Source organism: Ovis aries, chromosome 23 (genome assembly GCF_016772045.2).
Source record: "Ovis aries strain OAR_USU_Benz2616 breed Rambouillet chromosome 23, ARS-UI_Ramb_v3.0, whole genome shotgun sequence".
NCBI classification, from domain to species: domain Eukaryota; kingdom Metazoa; phylum Chordata; class Mammalia; order Artiodactyla; family Bovidae; genus Ovis; species Ovis aries.
This window is the reverse complement of record NC_056076.1, coordinates 38,730,963-38,745,970: the sequence shown is the minus strand read 5'-3', so window position 1 is coordinate 38,745,970 and position 15,008 is coordinate 38,730,963. Positions and strand designations below refer to the sequence as shown.

General features: G+C 37.6%; 1 protein-coding gene across 4 annotated transcripts in view; it reads left to right on the top strand.

Annotated features, from left to right (window-relative positions):
* Positions 1–15,008, top strand: part of DLGAP1 (DLG associated protein 1) — a 791,650-nt gene that overhangs the window by 101,484 nt on the left and 675,158 nt on the right. For all 4 annotated transcript variants that reach the window (XM_042239658.2, XM_027960728.3, XM_027960727.3 and 1 more), the window contains exon 2: positions 13,964–14,109. The gene's annotated coding sequence lies outside the window, so the exon portion shown is untranslated. The remainder of the gene's footprint in view (positions 1–13,963; positions 14,110–15,008) is intronic.

The following is a 15,008-nucleotide window of genomic DNA, read 5'->3' as shown; positions in this document are numbered from 1 at the left end:
ATCTTTTCTGGCACTATATTTCTTCTTGTAGATTTAAGTTACCATCTGGTGTAATTTCCTTTCAGCCAAAAGACTTTCTTTAGAATTTCTTCTAGGGCAGGTCTGCTAGCAGTGAGTTATCTCAGCCCTTGCTTATCTGTGAATATCTTTTCTACATCTTCATGTCTGAAAGGAAATCCTGCTGGATATAAGATTCTCAGTTGATTTTTTTTTATGCCCAATATTCTAAATACGTCATCCTTTTCCTGAGCTCTCTGATATGTCATTTCTTTTTTCTTGTGTCTTTCAAGATTTTATGTTTACGTTGGCATTTCAGCCATTTGTCCATGATGTTTCTAGATGTAGCTCTTTTTATCTGTTGGAAACCTTTAGCCGTTTTGTGGATTAAGTTTGTCATCAAGTTTGGGAATTTTTTGGCCATTATTTCTTCAAAAATAGTCTATTCCTTTTTCTCTCTCATCTCCCTCTGGGACCTTGATTTGCACATCAGTTAGTGTTCTTGATGGTAGACTTTAGGTCTCTGTTCATTCCCCATTCTTTTCTTTCTGTTTCTAACATTGTACCATTTCTATTGATCCTCTGTTTAAGTTTTTTCTTTCTTATGCCTCCTCAAACATGCTTTTGAATCCTTTGTGACTTTTTGTTGTAGTTACTGTATTTTTTTCACTCTACAACTTTTCATTTCTTTACAATTTCTCTTATATTCTCTAGTTAAAAATCTCATTGTCATCATACTTTAATTCTTTTAATTTGGCTTCTTCAGTTCCTTGAATATATTTGTAAGAGCTGCTTTGCAGTCTCTTTCTTCTAAATTCTACCTCTAGACTCGCTCAGTTGCTGTTTTCTGCCCGTTTCCTGACTGCTGCTGCTGCTTAGTCACTCAGTCATGTCTTAACTGCGAACCCAGGGGCTATAACCTGCCAGGCTCCTCTGTCCATGGGGATTCTCCGGGCAGGAATACTGCAGTGGGTTGCCATGCCCTCCTCCAGGGGTTCTTCCCAACTCAGGGATCAAACCCAGGTCTCCCACATTGCAGGCACATTATTCACCATGTGAGAAACCAGGGAAGCCCAAGAATATTGGAGTGGATAGCCTATCGCTTTTCCAGGGGAACTTCCCTTCCCAGGAATCGATCTAGGGGCTCCTGCATTGCAGGCAGATTCTTTACCAGCTGAGCTACCAGGGAAGCCCTTTTCCTGACTACAGATCACAATTTCCTGTTCTCTGCATGTTTCAAGTCTCTTGCTGAAAACTGGACATTTAAGATAATATAGCGACCTTGGATTCCGCCCCCACATCCCGGTTTTATTGCTTTACTCTTGGTTTGCTCACTTTGGGTCTCTGTGCCACATTTTGTCTCACACAATTTCAGACCTTTTAATTGTTGTTATATTTATTATGATGATCAGTGATCTTTGATGTTACTGTTGCAAAAAAGATTTATAACTTGCTGAAGGTTCAGATGGTGGTTAGCATTTTTTAGCAATAAAGTATTTTTAATTGGACATGTACATTAGTTTGCTAGGCACACTGTTGTTGCATGCTTCATACTCTACAATGTAGTATAAATGTAACTTTCATACACACCAGGAAACCAAAAAATGTGCGTGACTTGCTCTGTTGGATTATTTGCCTTATTGCAGTGACCTAGAAGCAGGCCTGTTGTATCTCTGCGATGTGTCTGTATAAATAAAGTATACTATACATACACAGTTTCATGATTTCTACATTTTTAGGACATAGAATACTTGTCAGTCTGAAAATAATGCTTTCTCTAAGCTAGATTTGCTCATCATACAAAAAATAACCAAAAAGCCAAAGGCCACAGAAAGCCTTTTACAACGAGCAGGGATAGTCTTGTGATGGGAGACAAGGACCTTGCTAGTGTTGGTTGCTGCCTTCTGAGGACCTGGAGGAGGATGGGCTGGGCTTGTTTGGCTTGTTGTGGGGCTCCCTTTTGGTGCTGCTTATAATGACATAAAAGAACAGATGTAGACACTTCAGGTCATTTAAAACATGTCAGCTAGAGAAAGGTGATGGACTCAACCTGTGACTTGCTGCCCTATGTTCAGGGCATGAATCAATGAGAGATTCATTGATCCAGGGCATACCTCAGGACCCAGAAAGAGAAAAAGAACAAGACAATATAAAGTAAAACACAGTAGGAGATAAGCAGCCCAGGGTTCTGAAGGTAGTGAAAACCAGAGAGCTTCAGCGTGTGTCAGTTTGTGTCTTAAATGCAGTAAATCCTTGACCTCATTTAAAACAGGGGTGTTTTCTAAGAATCAGAATTGTTACCCAGATGCCTGCTTTCTTGCCTTTGGTCCCTGGACTTCATAGATAGCCTTTTGGCCTGTGTTTCTGCTTGGAAGACTCTTTGGAGTGAGTAAAGGAGCACCTGTAATTCTGGGTTGATTGTCCTCATAATCATAGTGGACATTAGTGTTTAATTGTGCTGAGGGCTCAAAAAGTCAAAATCTCTCTCTTGGGATTTGTAATCACTCATGCAAAGATAGTGGGGAGTCACACTCTGAGCATCATTGATGAAGAAGCATTAAATCACATAAGAATTAAGGCTTAGACATTTCCTGCAAAATACTGTCATCAGTGTCTGTTTGAAGAGAAGAGCATGTACAGATTGAATGGTGGTGGTTGGTGCAGGGAATGCTGGCTTTTCTTAATTTGAATGGAAACACTTACGGGAAAGACAGGGCTTACCAGCTGGTTCAGTGGTAAAGAATCCACCTGCCAGTGCAGGAGATGGAAGAGATGTGGGTTTGATCTCCTGGATCCCCTGGAGTCTCCCGTTGGGAAGATTTCCTGGAGATGGCAACCCACTCCAGTATTCTTTTCTGGAGAATTCCATGTACAGAAGAGCCTAGTGGGCTACAGTCCATGGGGTCACAAAGAGTCTAGCACGATGGAGCAAACACGCAAGCAAGCAAGATGGGAAAGACAAAATGACAGGTGCGGGTAAGTGGATGAGAGATTTTTTGGCTGCTAGGACTGGAAGGACATGTCAGGCATCCAGGGCTACTTTATAAATCAGCAATCAGAGGACATTCGTCTTTGTTGAAGGAAAGCCATGCCATGGCCTGTGTGTTTCTGTGTCCTTAGAGCAGGTGGAACTGTGACTTTTGCTCAGCAGGTGTTGAGTAAATGTCATTAGTGTGATCAATAGAACTTTAAAAAGACAGAGGATGTCTTTCCAAGCCACAGTGAGAGAAAGCAGTGCTGTGAGACTGCTGGCTTTGCACAAACATGAGGAGCTGGGGAAAGACAGAGCTTTAGGAGCTTTTTTCTCCAAAGGCTATAATTCTTGTCATGTATAATAAAGTGGACCTGTCATGTGATGGATACATTACCAAACGCGTGTGTGTGCCCAGCACACAGTGAGACCAAACACACTGAAACACCAAGGTTTGGGGCAAAGAAAGGTTTATTGCAAGGGCATACAAGGAGATGGGTGGCTCACACCCCAAACCCCAAACTCCTTGAAGGATTTCAGCAAAGCATTTTTAAAGGCTAGGAGAGGGAGAAGGAGTGGTTGGTTGTTGCAGACTTCTTGGTGCTGGAATCCTTTGTTCTTCCCACTGCCCTCCTAGGTTAGGTCATGATGTGCCTGTAAGCCTCCAGCCAGGCGCATGTTATTCTCTATTCTGCAACTTTTTGTCTCTTCAAGAATGGAAAAGTGTTATACCTTTAAAGGTGAGAGTCTTGAGAATGGGCTATCTTGAATATTTCAAGCTATTAGGCCACATTTTTTTCTTTTTGATTGGAGGATAATTGCTTTACAATTTTGTGCCAGTTTCTGCCAGATATCAATGTGAGTCAACCATATATATATGTGTGTGTGTGTGTGTGTCCCCTTGCTCTTGTACATCCCTCCCACCCTTCTAGGTTGTCACAGAGCACCGGATTTGATCTCCCTATTACTTAAAAAGTAATAGAATACAAAGCTTAAACTAAAAGAAACAGATCCAACGTGGAGTCAGGTTTGTTTGTCCTTACTATAGATAGAATCTAGATGCCCGATATAGTTCCTTTCTTTGAGATTGCATGAAAGAACAAAGTTGGGGAAGAAAGAAATTTGGCAAGAGATAGGAAGGTGTGTCCTTGTTTTGATGAAGTTGACTGATGCCTCTGAATGATAAAGTCCGTGGTTTTCCAGAAACAGTACTGTATTTTTCTTCAGTGAGGATCTTACTCTATGACTCATTTCAGTAACTCATAGTTTTATTCCACATTTGTAAATTAAGTTTGGTCAGGCAGTCTGTGATTCCTATGGTAGAACTACATGTCACCTATAACAGATGGAAAAAAATGCATCTAAATGTTTCAAATATGCAAAAACAAACCTCCAACTAAAGAGGGATCATTAGTCTTACATTGTAGCATGATTCAAATAATGTATGAAACAAAGTAAACTTAAGTATAGCGGAAATTCATGATTCTGTCATATTTGTGCATCAAATCTGTTATCATGAAATGCTATGTGACTAGTTATAATACTTAAGCTTTATTCAAAATCAGAATAAACTGAAGCAGAAATGTATGGTTTTAGATATTGATTTTTTAAATTTTCATATGCTATAGATACAAAAGTATTTTACTGTGTGTGTTTCTTTTAAAGTTAGAAATGAAAATCTGTTTGCCTTAGGGAAGGAACTAAGAACTTAGCACGTGTATTAAAATTGTTTATTTCAGCGCGACCAAGAACTTAAAAATGTGACCCTGGAATAGATAAGTATGGCTATTTTTATAAGTTCTTACAAACCAGAAAACTCCTCCCCCAAATATGTCAGGCTTAATTTTCTGCTCTGTGGAGCACAGCTAGTAGAATAGCAAAAGCCAGTGACATTTTCCACAGTGTGAGTTGCCAACCACTAGAAGCCTGTGGCAGTGTTTAAATCTACAGCAAACAAGCTAACAATTGGTGGAGAGAGGATTATGTAATTCTTCTTTAAAATTCCTTTCTGTGGCGTTTGCATCACTATCAGAATCATGAAGGCAGACCTGGGGACTGTGTGCTAAGGTTTAGCCACAAGCCCGTATCATCTTTATGCTGCTCTGCAGGTTTCTGGGGTTAACCTCTTCATCTTTTACTAAAGTCCTAATGAAATGGACTGTGTTAGGGTATGCAGTCTTACGATGTGTTAGGGCTATGATTTCAGTGGTCATTATTTTTTCAGAGTGGCCTATATTCATTCCAGAGTCTCCTGGGGAGCATTAATTAGTAAGATAATAACATGTTGCTACCTGGGTTCTGATAAATGCTTCAGTAATTAGATCCAGCCTGCAAATTGAAACATTGGTAATGGCTTAGGAAGAATTGAATTCAGAGAAACTGAGAAATTCTATTGTGTGAAAAGAGTAGAAAAGCAAAAGTGTTAGTTGCTCAGTTGTGTCCGACTCTTTGTGACCCCCATGGATTGTAGCCCGCCAGGTTTGTCTTTCCATGGAATTTTCCAGGCAAGAATACTGAAGTGGGTTGCCATTTCCTTCTCCATGTGAAAAGAACAGATCAAAAGTCAAAAGAGAACCATTGAAATATAATGGACCAAAATATGTATATATTATGAAACTCTATCAATTTCTAGGGGAAATAAGATTTCTCAAATGGTCCTATGTTTAAGCTGGATTTATTTATTTATTTATTTATTTATTTATTTATTTTAACTGTTACAATTATTTTTTTTTATTTTTAGTTTTTTATTTTTCACATTTTAAAATCTTTAATTTTTACATGCATTCCCAAACATGAACCCCCCTCCCACCTCCCTCCCCATAACATCTTTCTGGGTCATCCCCATGCACCAGCCCCAAGCATGCTGCATCCTGCGTCAGACATAGACTGGCGATTCAATTCACATGATTTAAATTGTCAACATCCGTTGGGTCATAGAAAAAGCAAGAGAATTCCAGAAAAACATCTACTTCTCCTTCATTGACTATGCTAAAGCCTTTGACTGTGTGGATCAAAACAAACTGTGGAAAATTCTCAAAGATATGGGAATACCAGACCACCTAACCTGCCTCCTGAGAAATCGGTATGCAAGACAAGAAACAACAGAACCAGAAATGGAACAACAGACTTTGCAAATTGGGAAAGGAGTACCTCAAGGCTGTAGATTGTCACCCTATTTATTTAACTTATATGCAGAGTACATCATACAAGATCTGGAATCGAGATTGCCAGGAGAAATATCAATAACCTCAGATATGCAGATGACACCGCCCTTATGACAGAAAGCAAAGAGGAACTAAAGAGCCTCTTGATTAAAGTGAAAGAGGAGAGTGAAAAAGCTGGCTTAAAACTCAACATTCAAAGCACTTTTTTTTTTTTTTTTAAATTTTAAAATCTTTAATTCTTACATGCATTCCCAAACATGAACCCCCTCCCACCTCCCTCCCCATAACATCTCTCTGGGTCATCCCCATGCACCAGCCCCAAGCATGCTGCATCCTGCGTCAGACATAGACTGGCGATTCAATTCACATGATAGTATACATGTTAGAATGGCATTCTCCCAAAAGTCCGTTATACACATCTGTGTCTCTTTCCTGTCTTGCATACAGGGTCGTCATTGCCATCTTCCTAAATTCCATATATGTGTTAGTATACTTACTTCACTCTGTATAATCGGCTCCAGTTTCATCCATCTCAACAGAACTGATTCAAATGAATTCTTTTAACGGCTGAGTAATACTCCATTGTGTATATGTACCACAGCTTTCTTATCCATTCTTGTGCTGATGGACATCTAGGTTGTTTCCATGTCCTGGCTATTATAAACAGTGCTGCGATGAACATTGGGGTACATGTGTCTCTTTCAGAAGTGGGATTGCTGGGTCAAAGCACTAATAAGATCATGGCGTCTGGTCCCATCACTTCATGGCAAATAAATGGGAAAACAATGGAAATAGTGAGAGGCTTTATTTTCTTGGGCTCCAAAATCATTGCAGATGGTGATTGCAGCCATGAAATTAAAAGACGCTTGCTCCTTGGAAGAAGACCTATGACCAACCTGGACAGCATATTAAAAAGCAGAGACATTACTTTGCCAACAAAGGTCCATCTAGTCAAAGCTATGGTTTTTCCAATACTCATGTATGGATGTGAGAGGTGGACTGTAAAGAAAGCTGAGCGCCGAAGAATTGATGCTTTTGAACTGTGGTGTTGGAGAAGACTCTTGAGAGTCCCTTGGACTACAAGGAGATCAAACCAGTCAATCCTAAAGGAAATCAACTGAATATTCATTGGAAGGACTGAAGCTGAAGCTCCAATACTTTGGCCACCTGATGCAAAGAACTGACTCATTAGAAAAGACCCTGATGCTAGGAAAGATTGAAGGCAAGAGGAGAAGGGGACGGCAGAGGATGAGATGGTTGGATGGCATCACCGACTTGATAGACATGAATTTGAGCAAGCTCCAGGAGTTGGCGACGGACATGGAAACCTGGCCTGCTGCAGTCCATGGGTCGCAAAGAGTTGGATGTGACAGTGACTGAACTGAACTGAAATGGTCCTATAACAGTTCCTTTTTTTGTTCCTGTGTCTGGCAATGGCATTTTAGAAATAAACAATAATACCTCACTTACCTGGCAATAGTGTTGAACAGAAGGGTGATAAATAAGTAAAATGTCTAGATAATGGGAACATATCCCAGCTGCCAGATTGAATTTATTGTATTATTTTGCTTTTTATAGTTGACTGTGTGTTTTTTTCTCTTCACAGAAGATATTGCTTGTAATTGAACTTTTTCTTTTTTGTGTTTCCCTTATGGAAATTAGAAAAAAAATATATTGGTACCCAGCCATGTTCAAGACACTGTATTATAGGACCTGTGAGTATAGAGGCTAATGGAGACCTTGAGCATTTTTACATGCTCTTGGTAGATGTCAGTAGCTCTGTGACTAGTCCCTACCTTTCCTATGTCAAGTGCGGCTTCAGAAATATTGTAGTATTTTGTCTTCTGGGACAGAATATGAAATCCGGAAGGAAAAGGACTGTTTATTATTCACTTTTTTAAAAGTGTAACTTCCAGAGGAAAAAATCATGGAGGACTACAGTTTAAAAAGATTTCAAACAAATGTTAGTGGATTGAATTGGTGGAAATGGAAAATTCTAGAAATTTCACAATTATTGAGGGAAAATGTGATTACATTTTTTAATGTTAAGGAGAATTTAAATATGTTTTGCATTAGTAGCTTTATATGGCTGGAAGTATTTATTTAGAAAAAAATATAATGCTTGATTTTATTATGCCTCATTTTAAGTTTGCTTTTTTCTTGAATAATCAGATTTGGTACACACATGAAATATTTTTTCTGAGACATCCCAGAGTCCTGAACTGTTCAGTATCCAATAACATTTCCCTCAATTTTTTGGAAAAGAAATAAACACTTTGAATGGATGGAATAGTCAGCATTTACTGTGAGACAGGATAATATCTTTTCTCACTCTTAATGAACAGAGAGCTAAGTATTCATTTTTAGCAAAGGAGCTGGACAATAAAAACCATTCTTTTCCTTTTTTCTGTTATATGATGGAGAAATGGATTCTCAGAAATTAATACCTGATTTTAATTGCATCCCTTGGAAAACTCTGATAGGTAAAATATTTAAACTATGAAAATGAAGGCAAGAGGATTCATTCAAGAAAAAGAACTTTTAATTTTTACTGATTTATTACTTACATACAATATGACACATGCATGTACATGAATGAAAATGTACAGCTTAATGAATACAAGGTGTTACTACACCGGTATAACCCCTACTGATAGGAAGACACAGACTGTTATCACCAGCTCGAAGAACTCGCTTGTTGCATTTCTTAATACCTTCCAGAAGTAATCAGTATAATGCATTTTTTTTTTTACTATAAATTACTGTCATCAGTTTCTTGAGTTTATATCATTGGAATGATAAATTATGTTCTTTTGAATTTTTTTTAACTATAATGTCTGGTTGCTCTATGTAGTAGGCAACAGTTTGTTCTTTATGGCTATAGAGCAGTCAATTTTATAACTGGTGTAATTTATTAGCTGATTCTATTATTGATAGACATTTGCTTTGATGCTAAGTTTTGGCTTTTATGAATATAACAGCTATCATGATTCTTCTGTCCAGTTTACACGTGGACCAGTCGTATAAGAATTCCACTTCCTTTATATCATTTTCAACACTTGGTTTTTGTAATTTTAGCCATTTTTTCTAGAAGCTGTCTTGTTTTACCTCTCATGTTAGTCTACAGTCTATTTGGAATTATTTTTTCCATTTTGGATATAGTGTGGGGGAAGTAGTCCTTTTTTTCATTTTCAATCAAGTGCTACTTATTGGAAAACTTGATTCATTGTTTTCCATACTTAATGGGATGGCATCTTTGTCATAAACGAGACAGCCATATATGTGGTGAGTTCTTGACTTTGTTCTGTTCTTTTATTTTTAAAACTTATTTTAATTGGAGGATAATTGCTTTACAGTGTTGCATTGGTTTCTGCCAAATATCAGCATACATCAGCCATAAGGATACATATATGTTCCCTCCCTCTTGAACCTCCCTCTCACCTTCCACCCCATCACCCTCCCCTAGGTTGTCCCAGAGCCCGGATTGAGCTCCCTGTGTTCTACAGCAACTTCCCATTAACTATTATTCATACAATAATGTATATATTTGAATGCTGTTCTCTTAATTAGTTCCACACTCTCCTGCCCCTGCTGTGTGTAAGTCCATTCTCTATGTCTGAGTCTTTCTCACTGCCCTTCAGATAGGTTCATCAGTACCATTTTCTGGTTGCCATATATATGCATTAATATATGACATTTATTTTTCTCACTTCATTCTCTATAACAGACTCTAGGTTCATCCACCTCACTAGAACTGTCTCAAGTTTGTTCCTTTTACTAGCTGAGTAACATTCCATTGTATATATGCACCACAGCTTTTTTATCCATTTATCTGTCAGTGGAATCTAGGTTGCTCCCAGGTCCTAGCTGTTGTAAATAGTGCTTCAGTGAACATTGGGGTACATGTGTCTTTTTCAGTTATTGTTTTCTCAGGGTATATGTCCTGTAGTGAGATTGCTGGGTCATATGGTAGTTTTTTTTCCTAGTTTTTTCTAAAGAAACTTTCATACTGTTCTCCATCAGTTCAGTCCAGTCGCTCAGTCATGTCCGACTCTTTGTGATCCCATGGACTGCAGCACGCCAGGCTTCCCTGTCCTTCACCAACTCCCGAAGTTTGCTCAAACTCATGTCCATCGAGTCAGTGATCCCATTCAGCCATCTCATCCTCTGTTCCCCTTCTCTTCCTGCCTTCAATCTTTCCCAACCTCAGGGTCTTTTGTCGGTTCTTCACATCAGGTGGCCAAAGTATTGGAGTTTCAGCTTCAGCATCAGTCCTTCCAGTGAATAGTCAGGACTGATTTCCTTTAGAATGGATTGGTTGGATCTCCTTGCAGTCCAAGGGACTCTCAAGAGTCTTCTCCAACACCACAGTTCAAAAGCATCAATTCTTCGGCACTCAGCTTTCTTTATAGTCCCAACTGTCACATCCATACACGACTACTTGAAAAATCATAGCTTTGACTAGATGGACCTTCTCCATAGTGTCTATATCAGTTTATATCCCCACCAACAGTGCAAAAGGGTTCCCTTTTCTCCACATCCTTTCTAGCTGTTCTGTTTTATAAGTTACTAATGTAAAGCTATTTCTAACACCCTTTTATTTACTGTAGAGATGTGGTTATTACTCAATTTCATTTTCCTTCTTTGTCTTATGAAGAGTTTAAAAAACAACTTTTGGCATAGTTGGTTTCTTTCCATTATATATCTTGCTTCTACTCAATTGTTTTCATATTCATTTTTATTCATTTGTTTCACCTATTATATTTGAATTTAGCTTGCTATTCACTTCCCAAGTACTTTTGAAATGTTTTTAAACTTTCATTTTGAAGTAACTTGAGTTACAAAATATTTGCAAAAGTAGGACAAAGAGATCCTATAAACTTATCACCCAGCTTCACTACATGTTGACATCTTACGTAACTGTAGTACAATTAAAAAATCATGAAATTAATATTAGCTATAAAAATCGGTGCCATTTATAAGCCTTCTTTAAATTTTTCCAGTTGTGCCACAAATGTCTTTTTCCTATTTCAGGATCAAATCTAGGATGACATATTGTATTTAGTTGTCATGTCTCTTTATTCTCCTTTGACTTGAGCAACTTCTCTAGACTTTGTCTATCTTTATGACCTTGACATTTCTGAAGAGTGCTGGCCAGTTAATTTGAGGAATGTCGTTTGATTTGTATTTGTCTGATGTTTCTTCATGATGAAATTTAGATTACTCATTTTTGGCAAGAATACCCCAGAAGCGATGCTGTGACCTCAGTGAGTCATATAAGGAGGTAAACGATGTTGACATGCCTTATTCCTAGTGGTGATAAGTTTGATCACTTAATTTATCAGTTTTCTGCACTATAAATTTACATTTTTTGCCCTTTGTAGTTCGTAAGTATCTTGTGGGGAGACAGTTTGAAATATACAGGTATCCTGTTTTCTCGTATATCTTTGCCCACTAATTTTAGCCTCCATCACTGACTCATGGCTCTGTAACAGCTAGTATGGTGGTGGTTGTGAGAGGTTGATTTTTCTATTTGCATCATTCCTTCTGTATTTACTAATTTGAATTCTTCTGTAAGAGTGAGTTATCTCATCCTTATTTATTTGTTCAATCACTTACGTGGAGTATGAACCCAAGGATATTTGTTATTCCTTGAGATAAGGTTCATGATTATTATCTGGCCATCAGGAACACCTTCAGGCTGGCTCCTGCTTCCTTTTGACCTGCCATCACAGTTTGAGCACTGTGCTGACTTTCTGGCCCCATAGGATCCTGAGGACTAACCTTGCCCCATTCCCTTGTCATGCTCATCTTTGCCATGTTCCTGAGATCAGCCTTCCTCCCAGGATTTTGGGTTCCTCTTATTGAAGAAGAATACTTGGAAACCAAGTTCTGGGTTCTTGGTGTGTTCAATAAATTTTCACAATTGCTTCTAGGATTTCTCTCCCCTGACAGAAATAGGAGATGGTTGTGTATATACAAATACACATGTGCACATACACATGTCTGTATCTGTCTTACATCTATTTGTGTGTATACACACACACACATAATCATGAGTTCATATTGATACATCTGATTCTAGTCCATCATCAGAGTTCATTCTAGCCAATTTATGTTTCTAGTAGCTCTTGTTTTTAACACCAAGAAACTTTATTATCATCAATGTATTTATTAACTCAGTCTGAAAATGTACATAAAGTAGTTTCACAATTGCAGTTTTATACCTCTGAGAAACCAAATCTTTAACTAGAGTGCAGTATGTGTACAGTTCTTGTGTCTTCAGCTTAATTTTTTTTTTTTTTAGTTTTCATAATGTTTATTACCCATTCAATTCACCACTTGTGTCTTCAGCTTTAATGTATGCAATCAGAACACTGTTTCTGAAGTTTACTTAGGTTAGTTCTGTTGTTCCCCATCTTTTTCATTATGGTTTGTTACTTATTTATAATGCAGCGTCTATGGAAGGTGTTAATTTATGAATATTGTCATCTTCTGTTGCCTTACCAAATTCTTCTATTATTTGAGGTACTGTTTATATTGATTCTTTAGCATTTTCCAGGTATCATATCAACTAGTAGAAATAGTTTTACTACTTATAATTCTTGATTTATTTCATCTGATTGCATTTGCTAATACTAATAATAAAGTGAAAAATAATAGAGCTACCGGACCTCCTCCAGAAAATATAAAATGTAAATATAAAATATGTACAAACTATTAAAACTTCGGTTTATATTCTGTTAAGAAAACAAGATTTGGTATTGTTATATCTAGAAAAAAGAAAACCATAGAAAAACAGTCTAGAAGAAAATGCACCGTATTATTAGCAATGACTATGATGATGTAGTTAAATATTTTTATAAATATTTGTATTAACTATATTTTATTCTCTGCAGATCTGTACTGAAGATATTAATTTTATAATGAAAACATAATTTTTATCAATTTGACTTCAGTACACAGTCATCTTTGTTCTGTAAATTTGATTGTTAGCAATTTGAAAAAGTTGCCTTTTGCCGTTTCATCATGGTAAATTACACCATGAATCGGGTCCTTCATGATAGAGAGGGAGAGAAATTTCTTTAAATGTTGTTTTAATGTGTTTGTTTCATGTGCTGAAACTTACTAATTCGTTTCTGAATCAGTCTCTCTCCTAAAACTTAGTAAATTTGAGATGCATTTATAAAAATAGCACTTTATATTAAATAGTTAAATTTGCCATATTCCCTGCTTTTCTGTGGAGAGCATCAAACCATGACAGACAGCCCCTCCAATATGAAAGCGTTCAGATGCAACAAGAATGTTGAAGAGCATCAGACCTGGTTTAAGTGCCAGTGCTACTACTTTTTTGTCTAACTTCAGCAAATTGCTAATTCCCCAAATCTCAGTCTCCTTATTTATAAAATAAAAGGAGTAACATCTATTCTGAGGATGAAATGAGGTCATTTCTATAAAGCACCAACCCAGTGCTTTATTTTATGTGCTCAGTAAATGAACGATAATCTCCTAACTTTTAACCAAGAATAGGAAAAAAAAAAGAAATAAAATACCTGCTCTTCATGGATCACTGTTAAAAGCATTTTATTTATATTAATTTCATGATTCTTTTCGTAGCCCTCTGTGGAGGGCACACATAGCTTCTCGAAAAGATAGCCTGGGTGGCTGGGCTGTGACATGAAGTTTGTTCCTCTGATCTGGAGACCATGCTCTTGATGTCTAAATAAGCCTGGCTCTGAGCTGTGAGTGTAAAGAGGAGAGTAAGGCTGCTATTCATGTGTATAAGTAATTTGGAAACTCGGTTAACAGATTCGCATTTCCTGTGTTCCAGGTGAATGGTGCTCCTGAGCACCTTCTGTGAGTACCACTCACACCTGTTCCGGGAACACTTTGTCCAAAGGATCAGCAAGCATCCAGTTCAATTTCAGATTCATGGGGTTGCTGCAGGCCAGATACTGCTTGTCTCACTAAGACAAGGTGAGAGTTTAAATATTTCCTTCCTCTTGAGGATGATTTTTGATGTCATGACCTCTTCTGAAATATTTCTGCCTTGATATCAGTCAAAAAGTTACAATCACTAAATAAGAGCCGTGGCAGATGGAAAAAATAGGCTACTGTAAAAAGACTTAGGTATATTGATTGCTATATGTATTAGATAAACGTGTGCTGATATGTTTGAAGATATTTTTTATTACTTAATGTAAAGTATAATGTGTTAACATTATTGCAAGGGGAATTTCATGACAAGCATTCTTCTTTTAAAATATAACTGCAGTTTGATTTTATGAAACCTGTAATTGCTACAAACTTCTACGGCTATAAAATCAGTAACGAAATTGGAGAGGCTATCTTTTAGAAACTGGTTGTGATGAAAATCATAAAGATACGATTATCTTTATGCAGATCCTGCCCTGACTGTGAGCTTTCCTTACCTGTACTTGTAGTGCATGTAACTACTTCTGCATACCTTTTTCTTAAAACTTTCTGTTCCAATGTACGAAATTGCCGGTCAGTCCATTTGGGGTTAATCATTGAAACAGAATTGAGGCTGGGAAAAGGTAGTAAAATCGAATTGAGTTGCACTGTTAGAATAGTTACTGCTGGGATTGTTTGGGGAGATGAAGAGAAGAGCAAGATGACTCTGCATTGCTTAGAAAGATGGTCCAGTGGCCACTATATGGGCAGAAAAGAAGGGATGGAATAGGTGTTTTGGTCATGACGTGAACTTATCTTGGGTGGATAGATGTTGAGAAATAAAGGTTATTGAAACGTTTTCTTTCTAAAATGTTTGACTTATTCTGCATCTCAGGTATCCGAGATTCAAGGTGAGTCAGTACCTCTGAGAATGGAATAGACATTTTCATGGACTAGACCTC